Source organism: Loxodonta africana, chromosome 4 (assembly GCF_030014295.1).
Source record: "Loxodonta africana isolate mLoxAfr1 chromosome 4, mLoxAfr1.hap2, whole genome shotgun sequence".
Taxonomy (NCBI): domain Eukaryota; kingdom Metazoa; phylum Chordata; class Mammalia; order Proboscidea; family Elephantidae; genus Loxodonta; species Loxodonta africana.
The window spans coordinates 46,095,145-46,116,725 of NC_087345.1; positions in this window are offsets into that span (position 1 = coordinate 46,095,145).

Sequence of the window (21,581 nt, forward strand, 5' to 3'; positions counted from 1 at the left end):
AGAAGGTGTTCGGAAGTAGGGCAAAAAGAGGCAGATGTCAAGTATTGTCAAGTCACAGTAATGGCCAAGTTCTGGAATCAGTGTCTTCAAATCCCAGCTCCTTAAAACTCCTTATGTCCCTAGAAATGCTTTGAAACCAAAATTAACTTTTTTTTAAAAATAATTTTTATTGTGCTTTAAGTGAAAGTTTACAAATCAAGTCAGACTGTCACATATAAGCTTATATACACCTTACTCTATACTCCCATTTACTCTCCCCCTAATGAGTCAGCCCGCTCCCTCCTTCCAGTCTCTCCTTTCGTGACTCTTTTGCCAGTTTCTAAACCTCTCTACCCTCCCATCTCCCCTCCAGACAGGAGATGCCAACACAGTCTCAAGGGTCCACCTGATACAAGTAGCTCACTCTTCACCACCATCTCTCTCCAACCCATTGTCCAGTCCCTTCCATGTCTGATGAGTTGTCTTCAGGAATGGTTCCTGTCCTGGGCCAACAGAAGGTTTGGGGACCATGACCGCCGGGATCTTCTAGTCTCAGTCAGACCATTAAGTCTGGTCTTTTTATGAGAACTTGGGGTCTGTATCCCACTATTCTGCTCCCTCAGGGGTTCTCTGTTGTGCTCCCTGTCAGGGCAGTCATTGATTGTGGCCAGACACCATCTAGTTCTTCTGGTCTCAGGATGATGTAAGTCTCTGTTTCATGTGGCCCTTTCTGTCTCTTGGGCTCATAGTTATCGTGTGACCTTGGTGTTCTTCATTCTCCTTTGATCCAGGTGGGTTGAGACCAATTGATGCATCTTAGATGGCCACTTGTTAGCATTTAAGACCCCAGATGCCACAGTTCAAAGTGGGATGCAGAAAGTTTTCATAATAGAATTATTTTGCCAATTGACTTAGAAACCCCCTTAAGCCATAGTCCCCCAAACCCTGCTCTTGCTCCGCTGACCTTCGAAGCATTCAGTTTATCCCGGAAACTTCTTTGCTTTTGGTCCAGTCCAGTTGAGCTGACCTTCCCTGTATTGAGTATTGTCCTTCCCTTCACCTAAAGTAGTTCTTATCTACTAACTAATCAGTAAATAACCCTCTCCCACCCTCCCTCCCTTGTAACCACAAAAGAATGTGTTCTTCTCAGTTTATATTATTTCTCAAGATCTTATAATAGTGGTCTTATACAATATTTGTCCTTTTGCCTCTGACTAATTTCACTCAGCATAATGCCTTCCAGGTTCCTCCATGTTATGAAATGTTTCACAGATTCCTCACTGTTCTTTATCGATGTGTAGTATTCCATTGTGTGAATATACCACAATTTTATTTAACCATTCATCCGTTGATGGACACCTTGTTTGCTTCCAGCTTTTTGCTATTGTAAACAGAGCTGCAATAAACATGGGTGTGCATATATCTGTTCATGTAAAGGCTCTTATTTCTCTAGGGTATATTCTGAGGAGTGGGATTTCTGGGTTGTATGGTAGTTCTATTTCTAACTGTTTAAGAAAATGCCGGATAGATTTCCAAAGTGGTTGTACCATTTTACATTCCCACCAGCAGTGTATGAGAGTTCCAATCTCTCCGCAGCCTCTCCAACATTTATTATTTTGTGTTTTTTGTATTAATGCCAGCCTTGTTGGAGTGAGATGGAATCTCATCCTAGTTTTAATTTACATTTCTCTAATGGCTAATGATCGAGAGCATTTTCTCATGTATCTGTTAGCTGCCTGAATATCTTCTTTAGTGAAGTGTGTGTTCATATCTTTTGCCCACTTTTTGATTGGGTTGTTTGTATTTTTGTGGTTAAGTTTTAACAGAATCATGTAGATTTTAGAGATCAGGCGCTGGTCAGAGATGTCGTAGCTGAAAATTTTTTCCCAATCTGTAGGTGGTCTTTTTCCTCTTTTGGTGAAGTCTTTAGATGACCGTAGGTGTTTGATTTTTAGGAGTTCCCAGTTATCTGGTTTCTCTTCGTCATTTTTGGTAACGTTTTGTATTCTGTTTATGCCTTGTATTAGGGCTCCTAACGTTGTCCCTATTTTTTCTTCCATGATTTTTATCGTTTTAGTCTTTATGTTTAGGTCTTTGATCCACTTGGAGTTAGTTTTTGTGCATGGTGTGAGGTATGGGTCCTGTTTCATTTTTTTGCAAACAGATATCCAGTTATGCCAGCACCATTTGTTAAAAAGACTATCTTTTCCCCAATTAAGTGACACTGGGCCTTTGTCAAATATCAGCTGCTCAGATGTGGATGGATTTATATCTGTGTTCTCAATTCTGTTCCATTGGTCTCTGTGCCTGTTGTACCAGTACCAGGCTGTTTTGACTATTGTGGCTGTGTAATATGTTCTAAACTCAGGTAGAGTGAGGCCTCCCACTTTCTTCTTCTTTTTCAGTAATACTTTCCTTATCCAGGGGCTTCTTTCCCTTCCATATGAAGTTGGTGATTTGTTTCTCCATCACTTTAAAAAATGTCATTGGAATTTGGATCGGAAGTGCGTTGTATGTATAGATGGCTATTGGTAGAATAGACATTTTTACTATGTTAAATCTTCCTATCCATGAGCAAGGTATGTTTTTCCACTTATGTAGGTCCCTTTTAGTTTCTTGCACTTATACTTTGTAGTTTTCTTTGTATAGGTCTTTTATATCTTTGGTAAGATTTATTCCTAAGTATTTTATCTTCTTGGGGGCTACTGTGAATGGTATTGATTTGGTTATTTCCTCTTCGGTGTTCTTTTTGTTGATGTAGAGGAATCCAAGTGATTTTTGTATGTTTATCTTATAACCTGAGACTCTGCCAAACTCTTCTATTAGTTTCAGTAGTTTTCTGGAGGATTCCTTAGGGTTTTCTGTGTATAAGATTATGTCATCTGCAAATAGAGATAATTTTACTTCTTCCTTGTCAATCCGGATGACCTTTATTTCTTTGCCTAGCCTAATTGTTCTGGGTAGGACCTCTAGCACAATGTTGAATAAGAGCTGTGATAAAGGGCATCCTTGTCTGGTTCCCGTTCTCAAGAGAAATGCTTTCAGGCTCTCTCCATGTCGAGTGATGTTGGCTGTTGGCTTTGTGTAGATGCCCTTTATTATGTTGAGGACTTTTCCTTCAATTCCTATTTTGCTGAGAGTTTTTATCATGAATGGGTGTTGGACTTTGTCAAATGCCTTTTCTGCATCAATTGATAAGATCATGTGGTTTTTGTCTTTTATTTATATGGTGGATTACATTAATGGTTTTTCTAATATTAAACCAGCCTTGCATACCTGGTATAAATCCCACTTGGTCGTGGTGGATTATTTTTTTGATATGTTGTTGAATACTATTGGCTAGAATTTTGTTGAGGATTTTTGCATCTATGTTCATGAGGGATATAGGTCTATAATTTTCTTTTTTTGTGGTGTCTTTACCTGGTTTTGGTATCAGGGATATGGTGGCTTTATAGAATGAGTTAGGTAGTATTCCATCATTTTCTATGCTTTGAAATACCTTTAGTAATAGTGGTGTTAACTCTTCTCTGAAAGTTTGGTAGAACTCTGCAGTAAAGCCGTCTGGGCCAGGCTTTTTTTTGTTGTTGTTGTTGGGAGTTTTTTGATTACCTTTTCAATGTCTTTTTTTGTTATGAGTCTATTTAGTTATTCTACTTCTGATTGTGTTAGTTTAGGTAGGTAGTGTTTTTCTAGGAATTCATCCATTTCTTCTAGGTTTGCAAATTTGTTAGAGTACAATTTTTCGTAATAATCTGATATGACTCTTTTAATTTAAGTTGGGTCTGTTGTGATATGGCCCATCTTGTTTTTTATTCGGGTTATTTGTTTCCTTTCCTGTATTTCTTTAGTCAGTCCAGCCAACGGTTTATGAATTTTGTTAATTTTTTCAAAGAACCAGCTTTTGGCTTTTTAATTCTTTCAATTGTTTTTCTGTTCTCTAATTCATTTAGTTCAGCTCTAATTTTTATTATTTGTTTTCTTCTGGTGCCTGATGGATTCTTTTGTTGCTCGCTTTCTATTTGTTCAAGTTGTAGGGACAGTTCTCTGCTTTTGGCTCTTTCTTCTTTTTGTATGTGTGCATTTATCAATATAAATTGACCTCTGAGCACTGCTTTAGGTCCCAGAGGTTTTGATGAGAAGTGTTTTCATTCTCGTTGCATTCTATGAATTTCTTTATTCCCTCCTTAACGTCTTCTATAACCCAGTCTTTTTTCAGGAGGGTATTGTTCAGTTTCCAAGTATTGGATTTCTTTTCCCTAATTTGTCTGTTACTGATTTCTACTTTTATGGCCTTGTGGTCTGAGAAGATGCTTTGTAATATTTCGATGTTTTGGATTCTTCAAAGGTTTGTTTTAAGACCTAATATGTGGTCTAGTCTAGAGAATGTTCCATGTGTGCTAGAAAAAAAGTATTCTTTGCAGCAGTTGGGTGGAGTGTTCTGTATAAGTCAATGAGGTCAAGTTGGTTGATTGTAGCAATTAGGTCTTCTATGTCTCTATTGAGCTTCTTACTGGATGTCCTGTCCTTCTCCAAAAGTGGTGTGTTGAAGTCTCCTACTATAATTGTGGAGGTGTCTATCTCACTTTTCACTTCTGTTAAAGTTTGTTTTATGTATGTTGCAGCCTTGTCATTGGGTGCATAAATATTTAATATGGCTATATCTTCCTGGTCAATTGTCCCTTTTGTCATTATGTAGTGTCCTTCTTTATCGTTTGTGGTGGATTTAACTTTAAAGTCTCTTTTGACAGAAATTAATATTGCTACTCCTGCTCTTTTTTGCTTATTGTTTGCTTGATATATTTTTTTCCATCCTTTGAGTTTTAGTTTGTTTTTGTCTCTAAGTCTAAGGTGTGTCCCTTGTAGGCAGCATATAGACGGATCGTGTTTCTTTATCCAGTCTGAGACTCTCTGTCTCTTTACTGGTGTGTTTACTCCATTTACATTCAGCTTAATTATAGATAAGTATGTGTTTAGTGCTGTCATTTTGATGCCTTTTTGTGTGTTGTTGACAATTTCATTTTTCCACTTATTTTTTTGTTCTGAGACGTTTTTCTTTGTAAATTATGTATTCCTACTTTTCATAGTATTTGACTTTATGTTTGCTGAGTCGTTATGTTTTTCTTGGTTTTTATTTTGAGTTATGGAGTTGTTATACCTCTTTGTGGTTACCTTAATATTTACCCCTATTTTTCTAAGTAAAAACCTAACTTGTAATGTCCTATATCGCCTTGTATCCTTCTCCATATGGCAGTTCTATGCCATCTGTATTTAGTTCCTCCTTATCGTGATCTTTTACATGTTGACTTCAATGGTTCCCTCTTTTGAGCGTTTTTTTTTTTTAATTAATCTGAATTTGTTTTTGTGATTTCTCTATTTGAATTGATATCAGGATGCTCTGTTCTGTGACCTTGTGTTATGCTGGTATCTGATATGATTGCTTTTCTGACCAAACAATTTCCTTTAGTATTTCTTGTAGCTTTGGTTTGGTTTTTGCAAATTCTCTAAGCTTGTGTTTATCTGTAAATGTCTTAATTTTGCCTTCGTATTTCAGAGAGAGTTTTGCTGGATATACGATCCTTGGCTGGCAGTTTTTCTCCTTCAGTGCTCTGTATATGTTATCCCATTGCCTTCTTGACTGCATGGTTTCTGCTGAGTAGTCTGAACTTATTGATTCTCCTTTGTAGGAGACCTTTCTTTTATCCCCGGCTGCTTTTAAAATTTTCTCTTTGTCTTTGGTTTTAGCAAGTTTGATGATAATATGTCTTGGTGATTTTCTTTTTGGATCAATCTTAAATGGGGTTTGATAAGCATCTTGGATAGATATCCTTTCGTCTTTCATGATGTCAGGGAAGCTTTCTGCTAACAGATCTTCAACTATTCCTTCTGTGTTTTCTGTTATCCCTCCCTGTTCTGGGACTCCAATCACACACAAGTTACTCTTCTTGATAGAGTCCCACATGATTCTTAGGGTTTCTTCCTTTTTTAAAATTCTTTTATCTGATTTTTTTTCAGCTATGTTGGTGTCAATTCCCTGGTCCTCCAGATTTCCCACTCTGCATTCCAATTGTTCGAGTCTGCTCCTCTGACTTCCTATTGTGTTGTCTAATTCTGTAATTTTATTGTTAATCTTTTGGATTTCTGCATGCTGTCTCTCTATGGATTCTTGCAACTTATTAATTTTTCCACTATGTACTTGAATAGTCTTTTTGAATTCTTCAACTGCTTTCTCAGTGTGTTCCTTGGCTTTTTCTGTAGATTGCCTTATTTCATTCCTGAGGTCATCCCTGATGTCTTGAAGCATTCTGTAAATTAGTTTTTTGTATTCTGTATCTGGCAATTCCAGGATCGTATCTTCATTTGGGAAAGATTTTGATTCTTTAGTTTGGGGAGTTGTAGAAGCAATCATGGTCTGCTTCTTTATGTGGTTTGATATTGACTGCTGTCTCCAAGCCATCTCTAAGATATTGTAGTGATTTATTCTATATTTGCTCACTGAATCTTATCTTGTTTTGTTTTCTTTCAATATACGTAGATGGGCTACTAGATTGGGCTGTCTTGATTGTTGTAGCCCTTGACTCACTTATGTCCTATTACCAGCTGGTTTGGGCTGTTACCAGATATATAAGCCTAAGAGTCCATTCATTATTCTTGCGTAGAATCTGATTTTGGGTCATCAAGTGTGTGGTGCAGACTGTCACCTATCCATCTAGAGAAGTAGTGGTGATATTTGTGCGCACCACATTCTAGTAGCAGCAGGGTTTCATACTCTGGGGGGGGGAGGTGTGGCAGGATGCTGACAGGCTTCCCCCAAGTGCCAGTGAGGTAGGTGTGTCTCTATTCCTAAAGCACCTTGGTGGGTGGGCTGTGCAGCTGTACCTTAGGCCCCCAATGCAAGTACCTCTACAGATTGGTAGGTGTCACCTTCCTTAAACCCCAAAGGCAAGAGGCTAGGTGGTCTGGGGGGAGCTTCAGCCCTCAGTTCCCTGTTGTGGGTCAGTGAGGGCTCTGTTGAATAGGCAGAGATATCAGACCTGGGAAACTTGTCTTTCCAGTAATGGGCTAAAACAATTACAGTCAGATCCCTATCAGAATTGCCTTTACATTATAATAACCACCTAGTTCCCTGTAGGGATGAAAGCCCAAGACTGTGGATTTCATATGCTTGGCTGGAGCTGGTTCTGTATCTTTAGTCCAATTTCAGGAAGTCAGGGAAGGATTTTTGTTCCGTGGGTTTTTTGTAGCTGCTTCTCTCAGGCCAGGAGAATGGGTTAGGAAAAGACCAAAAAGACAAAAAAAAACAAAAACAACAACAAAAAAAAAACGCAGAGCACTTCACTCTCTGGCTTAGGAAATTCCAATGTTAATGAAGCTGCCTGGGAAGGGGAGGGGAGGGATCAGATAGATAGGTGAGAGTAGCACCCGGGAAGATAGACAAAGTTACTTATCTTGCTTGGTGATGACTGTTTTATCTGAGATTTCTGAGTTGTGTGTGCCCTATGTGCCCTGGCTGGGTCAAGATTGCCCCCGAGGGTCAGGCCGGCATCCTGTGCTTGTACTGTCTCAGAAGCTGTGGTCATTTCCTCAGCTCCCAGTCCAAAGCCCAGCACCAAGGTTCCCTGGATGGGACGCTGCACTCCAGGCTCCAGAACCAGTCACTGCCTCCCAGTGACTTCTCCTCCTGTCAGCTGCGTCACTGCACTGCCTGCCTGCACTGGCTGGGCTTCCCCTGAGGTCACTTCTGGGGGCTAGGGCTGCATCCCGTCTTTGCGCCGTCTCAGGATGCCGTGCTCAGCTCCCCTGCACCCAGTCCAAAGCCCGGCACCAAAGTTTTCTGACTGGGTTGCTGGCTCCAGTCTCTGAAAACAGTCGTTGCTTCCCCATGGTTGCTTGTTCTCAGCCTCTGTCACTCAGGTCAACTCTTTAGATCTGTGTTTGATGGTCAGGGCTCGTAGATTGTCATGTATGTGATTGATTCACTTGTTTTTCCGAGTCTTTGTTGTAAGAAGGATCCGAGGTAGCTTCTACCTAGTCAGCCATCTTGGCCCTGCCCTCCAAAAGTAACTTTTAACTCAATTCTTTATGAACCCTAGCTCATTTCTTGCATTTCCACCAGCATGTTAACTCCTTATTATCTTATTTAAATCTTAACAATAGCTTTCCATTTACTTCTGCTTTCTGGAGTAGGACTACTTTCTTCAAGGCAAAAAAAAAAAAAAAAAAAATTCTGACTAAAACATGACACTAAGTTCTAGCTAAATTAAAGAAAATTGTTACACTATAAGGCCCTGAAGATATCTTAGATGCAATTCAGAATTCAATTTGTATAATTATAGCCCAGACCTAAAACAAAACAAAAAAAAACAAAGTAGAGGTGATAAAAGCTTCCTTTTAGATTTGACAAGATTCACTTATCTCTAATTACCCAGGCTATTGTTTCAACTTTCTGATACTGTATGTCCAGTAGATAAAATTTTAGTGATGCTGAAATAGTTTTATGAATTTATTCAATAAAAAGAAAAGAATATTCTCTCTTAAATTTATTTATTTTTTAAAAAAAGAAATTCCAGGTGGCTTTTTTTTTTTTTTTTTACCTTTATAAACTTCCAGAATTAAAATCTGCATTTTGGCAAACTGCTTACAGGTGTCTGGCAGAAATGATAGCAGCTTGCTTACCAGAAGGAGGCACCAAGTACAAAAACAGGGACAGCACAACCTGGCATATTTCCTGGGATAGCAGAGCATGTCAAATCAATGAAAATACCCAAATAGACACCAAGCTTTAGAAAGCCACGTTTTCCTAAAAGCTTTTGAATGTTTGACCATGTTTTTAGCTCTGCATTTTTTAAACAGTAAAATATAAAGCAATTAAGATTTGTAAAGCAAAATACGCAAAGGGTGAAAGTCTCAGTATTTTGCATGCAATGGCAACGGAAGATCTTCTTTGATAGTGCATGGTAGAACTTGCAGATATCTAAATGATTGTACTTAGGAGGCAATGGTACTGACTTTCTGCTTTGAAACTTTAAAACTCCTGTATGTGAGAAAACTCCTGATAAATCATTGTTATTCAGGCTCTCCTTATCAGGTCCTGCCAGTTGACAGTGTTTCTTATCTTCTCTGAAGTACTGTGGCTTCCCCACTCAATTCACAAGTTCTTCTTTTAATAGCTAGTATTGCCTATCAACTCATCTCCTACTGACAGCTCCCAAACTGGCATCCATGTTGATTCCTATTTAGAGCTTTGCACAGAGACTAGCCCACAGTAAGGAGGCTCCTTGTGTTGTAGCACATTCCGCCTGATGAAAGTAATCTTCTGCAGGGTAACTTCTTTGCCCATTCTGGCTGTAAGAATCTCGACTACATTAATCAGGTGGTGTACTGTCAACCCAGATGACTGCGTATAAAGTAGTGGGTTTATGCCACTGGGTTTGAGGTGATTTGTTAAATAGTCACAGTAACTGAAATAGAAGATATTGGAGGAGGGAAGGAAAAAAATTAAATTCCCTATTTATGGGATGTTTAACTGAAATATCTTGGGGGGTGTGTGTTTTAATGGGAATTTTCACTATGTTAGGGGTATTTTTCCTTGTAAGTCTATTTTTTCTGAGTATAAATTAAAATATGTTTCTCATTGAGAATGATACAAATAGTTTTTCAAAAAAGCTAATTACATGATTATGTGTATTATAACAGCTCCAAACCTCATGGTGATTACAATGTCAATGAACTATTAACTTCACTACTGTGTCATTGATTAAAGTGATGAAACTGGATAGGCTACTACTGAGGGTGCTGATATGTTAATTTTTTGAAGGTAAGCACTTGATACCTCAAATTGCGGGAGATTATATGCATATATATATATATTTCCAATTTGCTTAGTTGCTTACAGCTGTATATGACTCAAGTTACGTGGCAAAATGTGATCTAATTACAACTAGGAAGTTCAAGAGAGGTGGAGAGAATCCAGGTCCCCTAAAATGTAATTTGAAAACTCTTAAGCTTAATACCAATGCTAAAAAGCACGTAAACATGCTAGAATTTATGAAATTTCACAAGGGTACCATTATAACATGATTCATCCTGACACATCATGAACTGGTCAAATCAAGTGCACCAAAGAGAAACCATTACAGAAAAAGCAATGAGCTGCATAGTTAGTCTATCTTGTAGCAAGCATTTCTTCCATTCTCTAATATTAGAATTATGAAGGGGATATTTTTTCTATGGTTGATTTTCCTGGAATTCAATCCTTTACTAAAGCAATTTCAAATACTAATTCTCTTTGTGTAGAAGTTGCCGGTCTGTGCAATAACCACATGAGCAAAGGACCCTACTTATTTCATAGATTAGCTTAAAAAAATAAAATAGTGTTGTAAAAAATCTCTACTGCCACCAGACTTAGCTTCTTATTTTAAATTATTTATAAATAAAATGTAGTATACCATATAGGAAAACGCCACTAACACATTTTAGAGGTTGTTAAATTATATTGGAATAAAGCTATAAGGTTAGTGTGAGCTTACAGAAAAAAAAAATACAATTAAAAATTAATATTTTTGTTACTCTTTTAAACTTTAAGTAGGAGGATGGATTTATAATTTTCTCATTTTTGCTGTTAAAAAATCAATTGGTATTTAGCTTTTCTATTTATTTCTTAAAGCCAAGACATTCATATTTATAATAGAATAATATTTAACAGGTGTTTGAGGTATTTTTAAATTATTATTTTACAGGTAGGTAAATTTCAGTACTAATATTACTAATAATAGTTAGCAATCTTTGACAGTGTATCAGATAGAGTAAATTATATGTAGTTTTTGATGTTAATTTAGTGATCATTCATCAATACCAATTATAGATGCATCAATTTGAGTCATTTGTGTTTTAGAAGTAAGCTCAAATCACTCTATTTTTACACACACATCCACATACAAAAAAAAAAATTTTTTTTTTTTTTTAAATACACACACTGATAAATCCAAGCTTCTTAAGCCATACTGCTGTCCAATGACCTTCCCCAGATTTTAATTCCTGGGGGTTTATAATTTCATGGCACATTTAGCTTCCACATTCTGATGCTGCTGAATATCCTCTGTGTCTCACCTCCTGAGGCTGTTTCTGTCTCTCTGCTTTGCCCTAACTTGACACTCAGCCCTGTTTCTCTCGTATATACAGAAGCCACATAAAACAAAGACCTTCAGAAGATATTTCTATTTTGTGATGGTCCTAACCTAAGGTTTCAGAATAAAAACGAGTTAACTTGGAGCAACGTAAACAACTTATAACTGGAAGCAGAAATTTCCGTAACAGATCATAATTTGCTTACCTCATCAGCAGGATTCATTCATGAGATACTTTATCCCTAGGTCCAGCCTCATGCCAGGCTGCCTGGTCTCTCCTCTTATCCCTCTCATCTTCTCTCTTCTCATATTCCCTCCCCATTTAAACACTAAGTTCTTACTTATTTTTTTATGCAGGGCAATATACTTTTCTTTTTAAACTTAAGAAATAAATGCAGGAGCCATCTGTGAATTCATTGATGAGCTTGTTAGTGTCTGAGGAAGCTTCTGATTTACTTCTCTTCAGGAGTACCTTAGAGCAGATCAGTTTGTGTGAGCAGAAAACAAACAATAGAAGAATTTTTTACCCCTTGTGCAGACAACCCTGATGTTGGAGAAGGAGAGCAGTGTATATTTTTCCATTTTTGTATTTATTCACAATTAATGAGTAAATCTTTGTGCCGGTCGCCAAGAGTGGTACTAGGAATTCAAAGATGAATAAGGCACAGATTCCATCTTTGAGGAACTGGGGATTCTTATGATGAAATAGAGAGTCAAGAAATAATTACAATTAATGTGGTAGGTGAGTGTGACAGACTCAGGAAGAACAGAATGGAAAACACATTTAAGTGGACAGGAATATTGGGTGGAATGAACCTATGCTGGTTGAAGGGAGGTGAGGATAGGGTGTAGAGACGGTATGATAGAGGAGGCTTCCCAGAATAAAAAAGATATTTCTAGATGATACCTAAAGAAAGATCAGGAATCATTAAGGTAGAGATTGGCACTTAAGGGGGGTTTAGGCATAGGAAACAATATGAACAATTCGTTCAGGAAATGCCTGAATATAGAATTTAAGGGAGGGAGTGGTTAGAGAAGAGGATGAAGGGGTAGACAAGGGAAAGATCATGAAAAATTGTATTTGCTATTGATAGGCATTTCATTTTATAGTAAAGAAAATAAAAATTCATTGAAAATTTTGAAGCAAGGGAAGGATTCAGTGGCTATTTTTTCCTTAATGTTTAGTAAAATAGAAATTAATGACTTTTTAATGGAAAACTGAATGCATACATGCTTTATGGTATATATACACGGTTTTGATTCAAATATGTTTTAAAACTTACGTTAAAATGTCATTTTGAGAAAAAATTCTATTGCCAACTCTAACTTTCATGGCACAAATGTGATTGCCCTTCATATATGAGTATACTGATGCCATTTAGAAGTTTGCTTTAAAAAAAAAAAAAAATTATATCTCTGAGTAGCCAAGTGTTTTCGTGAAGTTTCCTTTGTTTCTCTTTCTGGAGTTATAAAGTGAAAAGTGACGTGGAGGTATGAAAACTCAAAACTTCAAACCAATCTACAAAGTCAACATTTGCATAAGGGACAGTGGGAAAATCTATGTAATAATATTCTGCACCAACACTCTAATGGGTTTCAAAATTTTTCTCATTTCACCAAAAAAAAAAAAAAACTTAACAAACCCAAATTATTATTTTCAGCATTCTTTCATGGATTCCTTTGAAACTATTTTATTTGGAACAAACAGTTCTCCAAATCTTTTTATTTTATTTACTTATTTATTTCAAGAGTTTTCAGTTTTCTTTAGGTTTAGCTATAGTAGAGCCAAGGCTCTTTATGCATAAATAACTTGAGGGTATTAAACCACATGTTTTCATTGAGACTGAAATTAGGCAGCTTTTCAAAACCAATTGCCAAGTCAACCAAAGATTTGTGCATAATTTAATAAACTATAGCTAAAAAGTCATAGGTGCCAAGAGGCAAGTATATTTCAATGAAAGGCAGTGGATTTTTCATTTCAGTGATACTTTAGCACCTGTAATGTCTCATAATGCTTAATCTCTCTTTACTCAGTAGCACCTGTTATAAAACCATGCCAGATTATAAATACTTGAGCACACAATAATGCCTGTCACAGCCAAAAACTCAAGTTGTATTGCAACAGCTGGCAGTAGAATTAGTGATCTGAAAGTCATTTGGAAAGTTGAAATCTGCTTTTATGGTGAGAGTGTGCAAAGTCTGAAAAATTAACCAACTAAATGCTCACTCGTAAGGCCACATTTCAAGTTGGGACTAAATAGGATAGATTTATTGCCATTCCATTGATCTGAGCAGATTGGATTTGGAGAAAAATATTCTCATCCTGTCCTTTAACCATATTTTATTCTAAGGAAACAAACACATCTTCCGTATATCTCATCCATTCTTAAGTGAAAGAAAATGTGTATTTTAGAGAAATATTTTCCTAATAAATGTGCTTTCCTAATGTTCTTTTGCCGTTGTGAGGTCCTTCTGACAAATTAATGAGGCTAACAGTTCTTATGGTAAAGAAAATGAATTATAGATTTTTTAAAGCTAGAACAGGCTTTTAAATCACTCTGTTCAGTGATGTTCAAATTATTCCAAGATGGCAGCCAACTTGAGGGTGTATTGGTGGATAAGGGTGACAACAAGGGCACAAGAAATGCAGGCTCTGGAGGCACCACTGCCACATTAATCAGGATAACTCTACTTATATCTGTTTTTCATTTAGTTTTCTAAATGTTTCCTTATAAGGAATATTGCTTAAAGATGAAATCCATTGCTAAAAATATATTTTAGGTTATAAATCATTCGAATTTGAAAAGTGAAGAAAAGGAATACCTGATATCAACTTTAGTAATATTCATTTCAAATCCTCTGTATTTGATATATACACTTTTACTGTTGTTTATTGTTGTTAGCTGTTATCAAGTCGCCCCCAACTCATTGTAATCTCATGTGTGACTGAATAGGACTGCTCCACAGGGTTTACTTGGCTGTAATCTTTACAGAAGTAGATTTCCAGGCCTTTCCATCTTGGAGCTACTAAGTAGGTTTGAACCACCAACCTTCAGGTTAGCAGCTTATCATAAACCACTTGTGTCACCTGGGTTTCTTTACCATTTGTTGTTGTTTGTTGTTAGGTACTGTCCAGTCAGTGCTGACTCATAGGAACCCTATGTACAACAGAGCGAAACGCTGCCTGGACCTGAGCCATCCTCGCTATCATTGCTATGTTTGAGCCCATTGTTGCAGCCACTGTATTGATCCATCTGATCAAGGATCTTCCTCTTTTTTACTGATCCTGTACTTTATCAAGCATGATATTATTCTCCAGGGATTTGTCCCTCTTGATAACATATTCATAGTAAGTGAGATAAAGTCTTGATATCCTCAGTTCTAAGAAACATTCTGTCTGCACTTCTTCCAAGACAGATTTGTTTGTTCTTCTGGCAGTCCACGGTATATTCAATATTCTTTGCCAACACCATAATTCAAATGCATTACTGTTCTTTGGGAAACCTGTTTTACTTAACTTTCTTTAATGTTCCTCTTGCAACTTCTGATTTATGTTATTTTTACTTCCCACAACGTCAAAAGGAGAAAGAGGCCCTCTCTAAACCAATTTCCATATTATCATGTGGTATGAGTGGTATCTGTAAAATAAGAATACTTTGGGTCTAACTTGGGTCATACACCTACAGCCCTCGAACTTGGGGAAGGTAGCTTTAGGTCAGTGATATCCAAAGTGTATCTATGAGCCAGCAGAAGTCTGCCCACTGTTGTTATTTTTCTGAAAGCAGATAGTGAGCTTGTGCCAGTAGGAACATCACATGTAACAGAGCATACTCTTTGGTTCAGCTGACTTTTCTTTTTCATAGCAATGATTTTTTGATGCTGATTTATGTTCTGGAACAGGTTCCTTGATTCTTTGTGGATGTCACATGCCTACCAATCTGTTGAAATACATGGGTCTAAATGACGAATAGCCAATTGAGTGGAGAAAGGGAAGTTCCAAAAAAAGGAAGTGATTAATTCTGTATCCAAAAGGGAAAAGATATTCAGGGCAGACACCACCTCCCAAATAAAGAACACATACACCTAGCAAACACAACTACAAGCACACAAAAATCAAAACAAAAGAAAAAAACTCATGTTTATACTATAGACACTTTAAAAATACATATTTTAATCCAACCAACATATCTTTATATGTAAAGCCTGAGAGAACCCAGGTTTTGAAAGGTTAAGTTCAATGCCAATTATCACATAACCCACATGCAGTGAAATGGATATGTGCATTTAGGACTCCAAAACCTGTGCTGTTTTTATTATAACACATTAAAATTAGAAGCACCAACATTTGTTAGAGGCTGGGGTAGAGAAGATGGAGAGAGGGTCAAGAAAGGTAAGATATTACATTATGTTTTTGGCCACATTTATTTCTACACTTATGAATTAGTAATTTTGGTTATTTGTAGTGGACTACATTGTTGCAATGGAGCCCTGGTGTCGCACTGGTATGAGAACTCAGGCTGCTAACCAAAGGGACGGCAGTTGGAATCCACAATGCACTCCTTGGAAACCCTATGGGGCAGTTCTACTCTGTCCTATAGGGTCACTATGAGTTGGAATCGACTCGAAAGCAATGAGTTTTGTTTTTGCCATTGTTGCTTTACTACCAAAATTCTTTTTTTTGTGTGTGTCCCATTGTAATGATTTTCTAGGTGATGATGAAGTCATTGACATTTGACTGTCATCATGTAGCAGGTGTCTTTCTCATCTGTTGTTTATTTTTTAGCTTTGTTACAAAGATAGAATTTTTATATGCTACCATTTTTATTTTTATTGTCAATTTTATGAAAATCTTTCTTTTTTTCTGGTTTTGGTGATTTTGTAGCATTTTCTTTTCCATAGCCTCAGATTTTTCCTGTCTTCATCTAAACATCTTTTTTGGGGAGGTGGGCTGGTGTGGGGTTGTGTGGCTTTTTGCTTTTTTTCATAGACTCCATCCACAGTATGCCATAATACTAGTGCATTTTCAGTCTCTGTCTCCATCCAGGAACTTCAGCAAAAAATATATTTACTCACTGTAATGAGACTGCCAAGGTCTCAGTGTGCCACACCCACCAACATGCTTGCTAGTATGTTGTTTTTCAGGAATCATAATCCTAGAATAAAAAAAAAAAAAATAGAATGAACTGTACACTTGGATAGACTGCATATTCTTACCATCTGAAAATCAATACCCACATAACAGAGGGACAGCTGCCCAATTTTATCTTTGACATAAACCTGGGATCTCTGATCAGAAGCAAAATAGTGAAAAGAGAAAAACATCAGTTAGGAGTTCTTAGTTTCTCTTAATATGACAAGGAATGTGACATAACTGAGATTTTAATTTCAGTTTTATGAATGTTGCAATTAGTGGAACGTACTCCTATAATCTTACATTTTTCTTACTGTCTCAGCCTACTATTTATTTTTTTCTTTTGAAGTCTTTTTTCTGTATTTGAGAGGAAAATTAAAAGAGGCTGAATTATGGGCATCTATGAGTCAGAATCAATTCAAGGGCACACAACAACAACAACAATAACCAGACATAATTTTAAATGCAGAGATGTTTTATTCATTCTTATCTGATCAGCAGACAGGCTTCTGGGAAAACACTTCACACCTTCCTGTTCCCTTGGTGGCTGGTAGAGTCTTGCTCTCAAATCTAAAACTACAGAGCATATAGCTGAGGACAGTTCCTCTTTTCTATGTCTAGCAAGCCTTCAGCTAGTGTAGCTCTGAAGGAATGTAATGGATCTTCTCCTCTGCCACCCAGTTTCTAACTCGTTCGATAATTTACTTTGGATAATCCGCCAGAGTTTGTAAATCATCTACTACCAAGAGCTGCTCAAGGAAAAATAAAATCCTCCAAATGCATTGTTCCTGGTGTTATTACTTTCCCTAACCTCTACATAGAGCAATTAATATGAGGTGACTGCAAATCAAAAGATAATATAAATCGCTTCCTGTCACCCATGACAGTGCTGCTCATTGGGATCTAACATTTATGTAACGTAAGGTATGAGACATAATTCTAGCCACCACAGAAAACAACAGTGATTGTCGTTAACTTACCTAGCTGGCATAGATCCCATGTCTTTAAAATAAGGATAAAAAGTTGGAATGAGCTATAGCATAACTCTTTCTTCCTTAGGACTTAACAGTGATTCCCATGTTTGATCTCCATGGATTGTAAGCACATGTCTCTAAATCTATGGATCAGTAGTAGTAATTGATATAATTTGAGTCATCTTATTATTTTACTACACATAATTACCACACACACACATACATCTAAAAAAGTTAAAACAGCTGCCTGAGTTCCCTTACAGCCTTTTTATTTAATTTTTTGTAGAAGAAATTATTCTTTTTTCAAAGCATTTGAGGATTGAGTTGTTCTGCTTAATTGAGTCTTATGGTTAATAAGAAGAACATCTATGCCTGAATTGCCAATTTAAAAAATGGACCTCTGTGTAATTCATACAGAATACATTAAATGTAAATATAATCTATTCTAAACTATCGTATTCACCATTATGATTTTCCCAAGCTCTTGTAATGTAGTCGTTTAAATATGCGGGAACCAGAAAGTGATTTCTATAGGAAAGATGCATGTTAATATGTGGTTATCAATTTTTGCAAACCAATATATCTGCAGCTTTTAATGCAGTGTTTCTCAAAATGTACTCTGATACCACCCGCACTGAAGTGATTGCAAATGATTTTTAAAATATAATTTTCAGGATATATGGGCTTTCATTAGCTCCCCCGGTGATTTTCAGGCTTAGGATGTCATTGAAATTGGGATGAATTTACATCAGTGATTCATATACATCATAATTGCTTTAAGTTCTCTCCTTCTTTATCTCAACTTTTGAATAATCATGGCATTTTCAATCAGTAGAGCCTTCAGTCTTGTCTACATGAAGCTATATAAAGCCAATAACTGAATGACAGTTTTAAGACATGCTATTTAGATCTCGGTTGGGTTAGCCCTTTCATATTATAGCTTCCAATTTAGAAGGTTAAAAGTGTCAGGTTACTTCTACAGCACATGAAAACACTTTGGCAGCACTCATGTTGGTTTTGCTTCCCACTACTTATTGTGCTCGATGATTAAGAAATTATTTTTTTTCTAGAAAATTCAGAGGTTTACATTCTATAAATATAATGGTTGCACAACTTGAAGAATGTAATTGATGTTGCTGAATCGTACATGTAGAAATTGTATAATTGGTGTATATTCTGTGTACATTTTCAACAACAGCCAAAATAAAATGAACTATTAAAGTACGAAAATATTTAAATAATATACATATCTTAAACCCAACATATCTTAAAAAAAAAAAAAGGCCACTATAATTAAAATTGTATCTGAAAAACCTGAAACAGAGGCACCAGTTCTTGAATTTATTTTAAAAATGCAACTTGTTTGGAATTTAAAAACATTGTAAATTTTTATTGGAATAATAAATTTTTGCCCCTGCTAATGTTGTAATCCATGTAGTTGAGATGGGCTTATTAATGGATGGTTAATTCAATCATGATAACAAGGCCCAGGTGCCAGTTTTACTTTCTATGCAGGTCAGGCTATAACCTCAACAGTATATTGTCTTAAATGCATGTTCAGTATACATGTATTGATTGTTCATGTATTGGGAAAATTCAGAATATTAGCAAAAAAACCTGAACACCTAACTGTGCTCATGAGGAACCTGTATATAGACCAAGAGGTAGTCATTTGAACAGAACAAGGGGATACTGTCTGATTCAAAGTCAGGAAAGGTGTGCATAAACATGGTGTGCTTTCACTATACTTATTCAATCTGTATGCTAAGCAAATAATCCCAGAAGCTGAACTATATGAAGAAGAATGCAGCATCGAGATCGGAGAAAGACTCATTGACAACCTGAGATATACAGATGACACAACCTTGCTTACTGAAAGCAAAGAAGGCTTGAAGCACTTACTGATGAACATCAATGGCTACAGCTTTCACTATGGATTATGCCTCAACATAGAAAAAAAAAAATTCTCACAACTGGACCAATAAACAACAACATGATAAGTGGAGAAAATATTGAAGTTGTCAAGGATTTCAGTTTACTTGGATCCACAATCAATGTCCATGGAAGCAGCAATCAAGAAATCAAACAACTTTGCTCCAAAAGGGCTCTTCAAAGCATTAAAAAGCAAAGGCATCACTTTCAGGACTAAAGTGCACCTGACCCAAGCCATGGTGTTTCCATTCGCCTCATATACATGTGAAAATTGGCAATGAATAAAGGAGACAGAAGAAGAATTGATGCCTTTGAATTATGGTGTTGACGAAGAATACTGAATATACCATGGACTGCCAGAGAACGAACATATTTGTCTTGGAAGAAGTAGAGCCAGATTGCTCTTTAGAAGGGAGGATGACGAGACTTGGTCTCACGTACTTTGGACATGTTATCAGGAGGGACCTGTCATAGACTGAATTGTATCTCCACAAAAATATGTATCAAATTGTCTGGGCCATAATTCCCAGTATTTTGTGGTTGTCCTCCATTTTGTGACCGTAATTTTATGTTAAGGAGGATTAGGGTGGGATTGTAACACCCTTAGCAGGTCACATTCCTGATCCAATGTAAAGGGAGTTTCCCTGGGGGTGGCCTGCACCACCTTTTATCTCTCAAGAGATAAAAGGAAAGGGAAGCTAGCAGAGAAGGGGGACTTCATACCACCAAGAAAGCAGCACTGGGAGCAGAGTGCTTCCTTTGGACCTGAGGTTCCTGCACTGAGATGCTCCCAGACCAAAGGAAAACTGATGACAAGAACCTCCCTCCAAAGCCAACAGAGAGACAAAGCCTTCTGCTGGAGGTGAAGACCTAAATTCAGACTTCTAGCCTACTGGATTGTGAGAGAATAAACTTCTCTTTGTTAAAGCCACCCACTTGTGGTATTTCTGTTATAGCAGCACTAGGTGACTAAGACAGGACCAGTCCCTGGACATTATGTTTTGTAAAGTGGAGGGTCAGAGAAAAAAAGGAAGACCTTCAACTAGATGGATTGACACAGTGGCTGCAACGATGGGCTCAAGCATAGCAACCATTGTGAGGATGGCACAAGACCAGGCAGTGCTTCATTCTGTTGTACATACAGGGTTGATCTGAGTCAGAACTGACTGGATGACACCTAACAACAATAATAACCACAGCAGCAAAAAAAAAAAAAAAAAAAAGTGCTAAAATTTTCTTCCCATCAAATTTATAAATTTAAAAGTAATGTCTCATATAAAAGGTCCCTAGGTTGCACAAATAGTTTGCACTGAATTACTAACCTAAAGGTTGCCATTTTAAACCCACCCAGTAGTACCACTGAAGAGTTTTGGCAATTTACTTCATTTAAGGTCACAGCCAAGAAAACTCTATGGAGCAGTTCTAAACTGTAACACGTGGAATCCCTATGAGTCAGAATCGACTGGATGGCAACAGGTTTGGTGTTTTTGCTCTTCAATATAAAATTACTCATCATTTTTCTAACAGGATTTTCAGGAACCAATAGAATAAGGATCAAATGATAGAGGAAGATCATGGGCAAAAATCACTTATAAATAAAGACGCATAGGTCTAAATGAAAGGTCCACCCCCCAAAAAAAAACTAAACCCAGTGCCATCAAGTCAATTCTGACTCATAGTGACTGTATAGGACAGAGTAGAACTGCCCCATAGTGTTTCCGAGGAGCACCTGGCAGATTCGAACTGCCAACCCTTTGGTTAGCAGCTGTAGCATTTAACCACTACACCACCAGGGTTTTCATTAAACCACACACATGCACTATTTTAAAGTAGGTTTAGCTCCATGAATGCTTGGATTAGATCTAAAGAGGCCAGAAATTGTATGGAGAATATGATAAAATATTAATTGACATAAATACATTGAACAAATGAAAATAAATCCTGTTCTGGGAAGGGAACTAAATGACAAAAAAAATGTCAATTTTCTAACAATAATATATAATTCAATGCAATCTCAGCTAGAATTCTACACTTTTTATTTTCCTTTTTTTTTTTTTTTTGCTTTTGGAATTGTTCTTGTTAGTTGCCGTCTAGTCAGTTCCGACTCAGCGACCCTATGTACAACGGAAAGAAACACTGCCTGGTCCTGCCTCATCCTCACAATTGTTATGCTTGAGCCCATTGTTGTAGCCACTGTGTCAATCCATCTCTTGAGGGTCTATCTCTTTTTTGCTGACCCTCTACTTTACCAAGCATAATGTCCTTCTCCAGGGACTGATCCTTCCTGATGACATGTTCAAAGTATGTAAGTAATCTTGAAATCCTTGCTTCTACAGAGCATTCTGTTTGTGCTTCTTCCAAGACAGATTTGTTCATCCTTTTTACAGTCCATGGTATATTCAATATTTTTCACCAACACCATAATTCAAAGGCATCAATTCT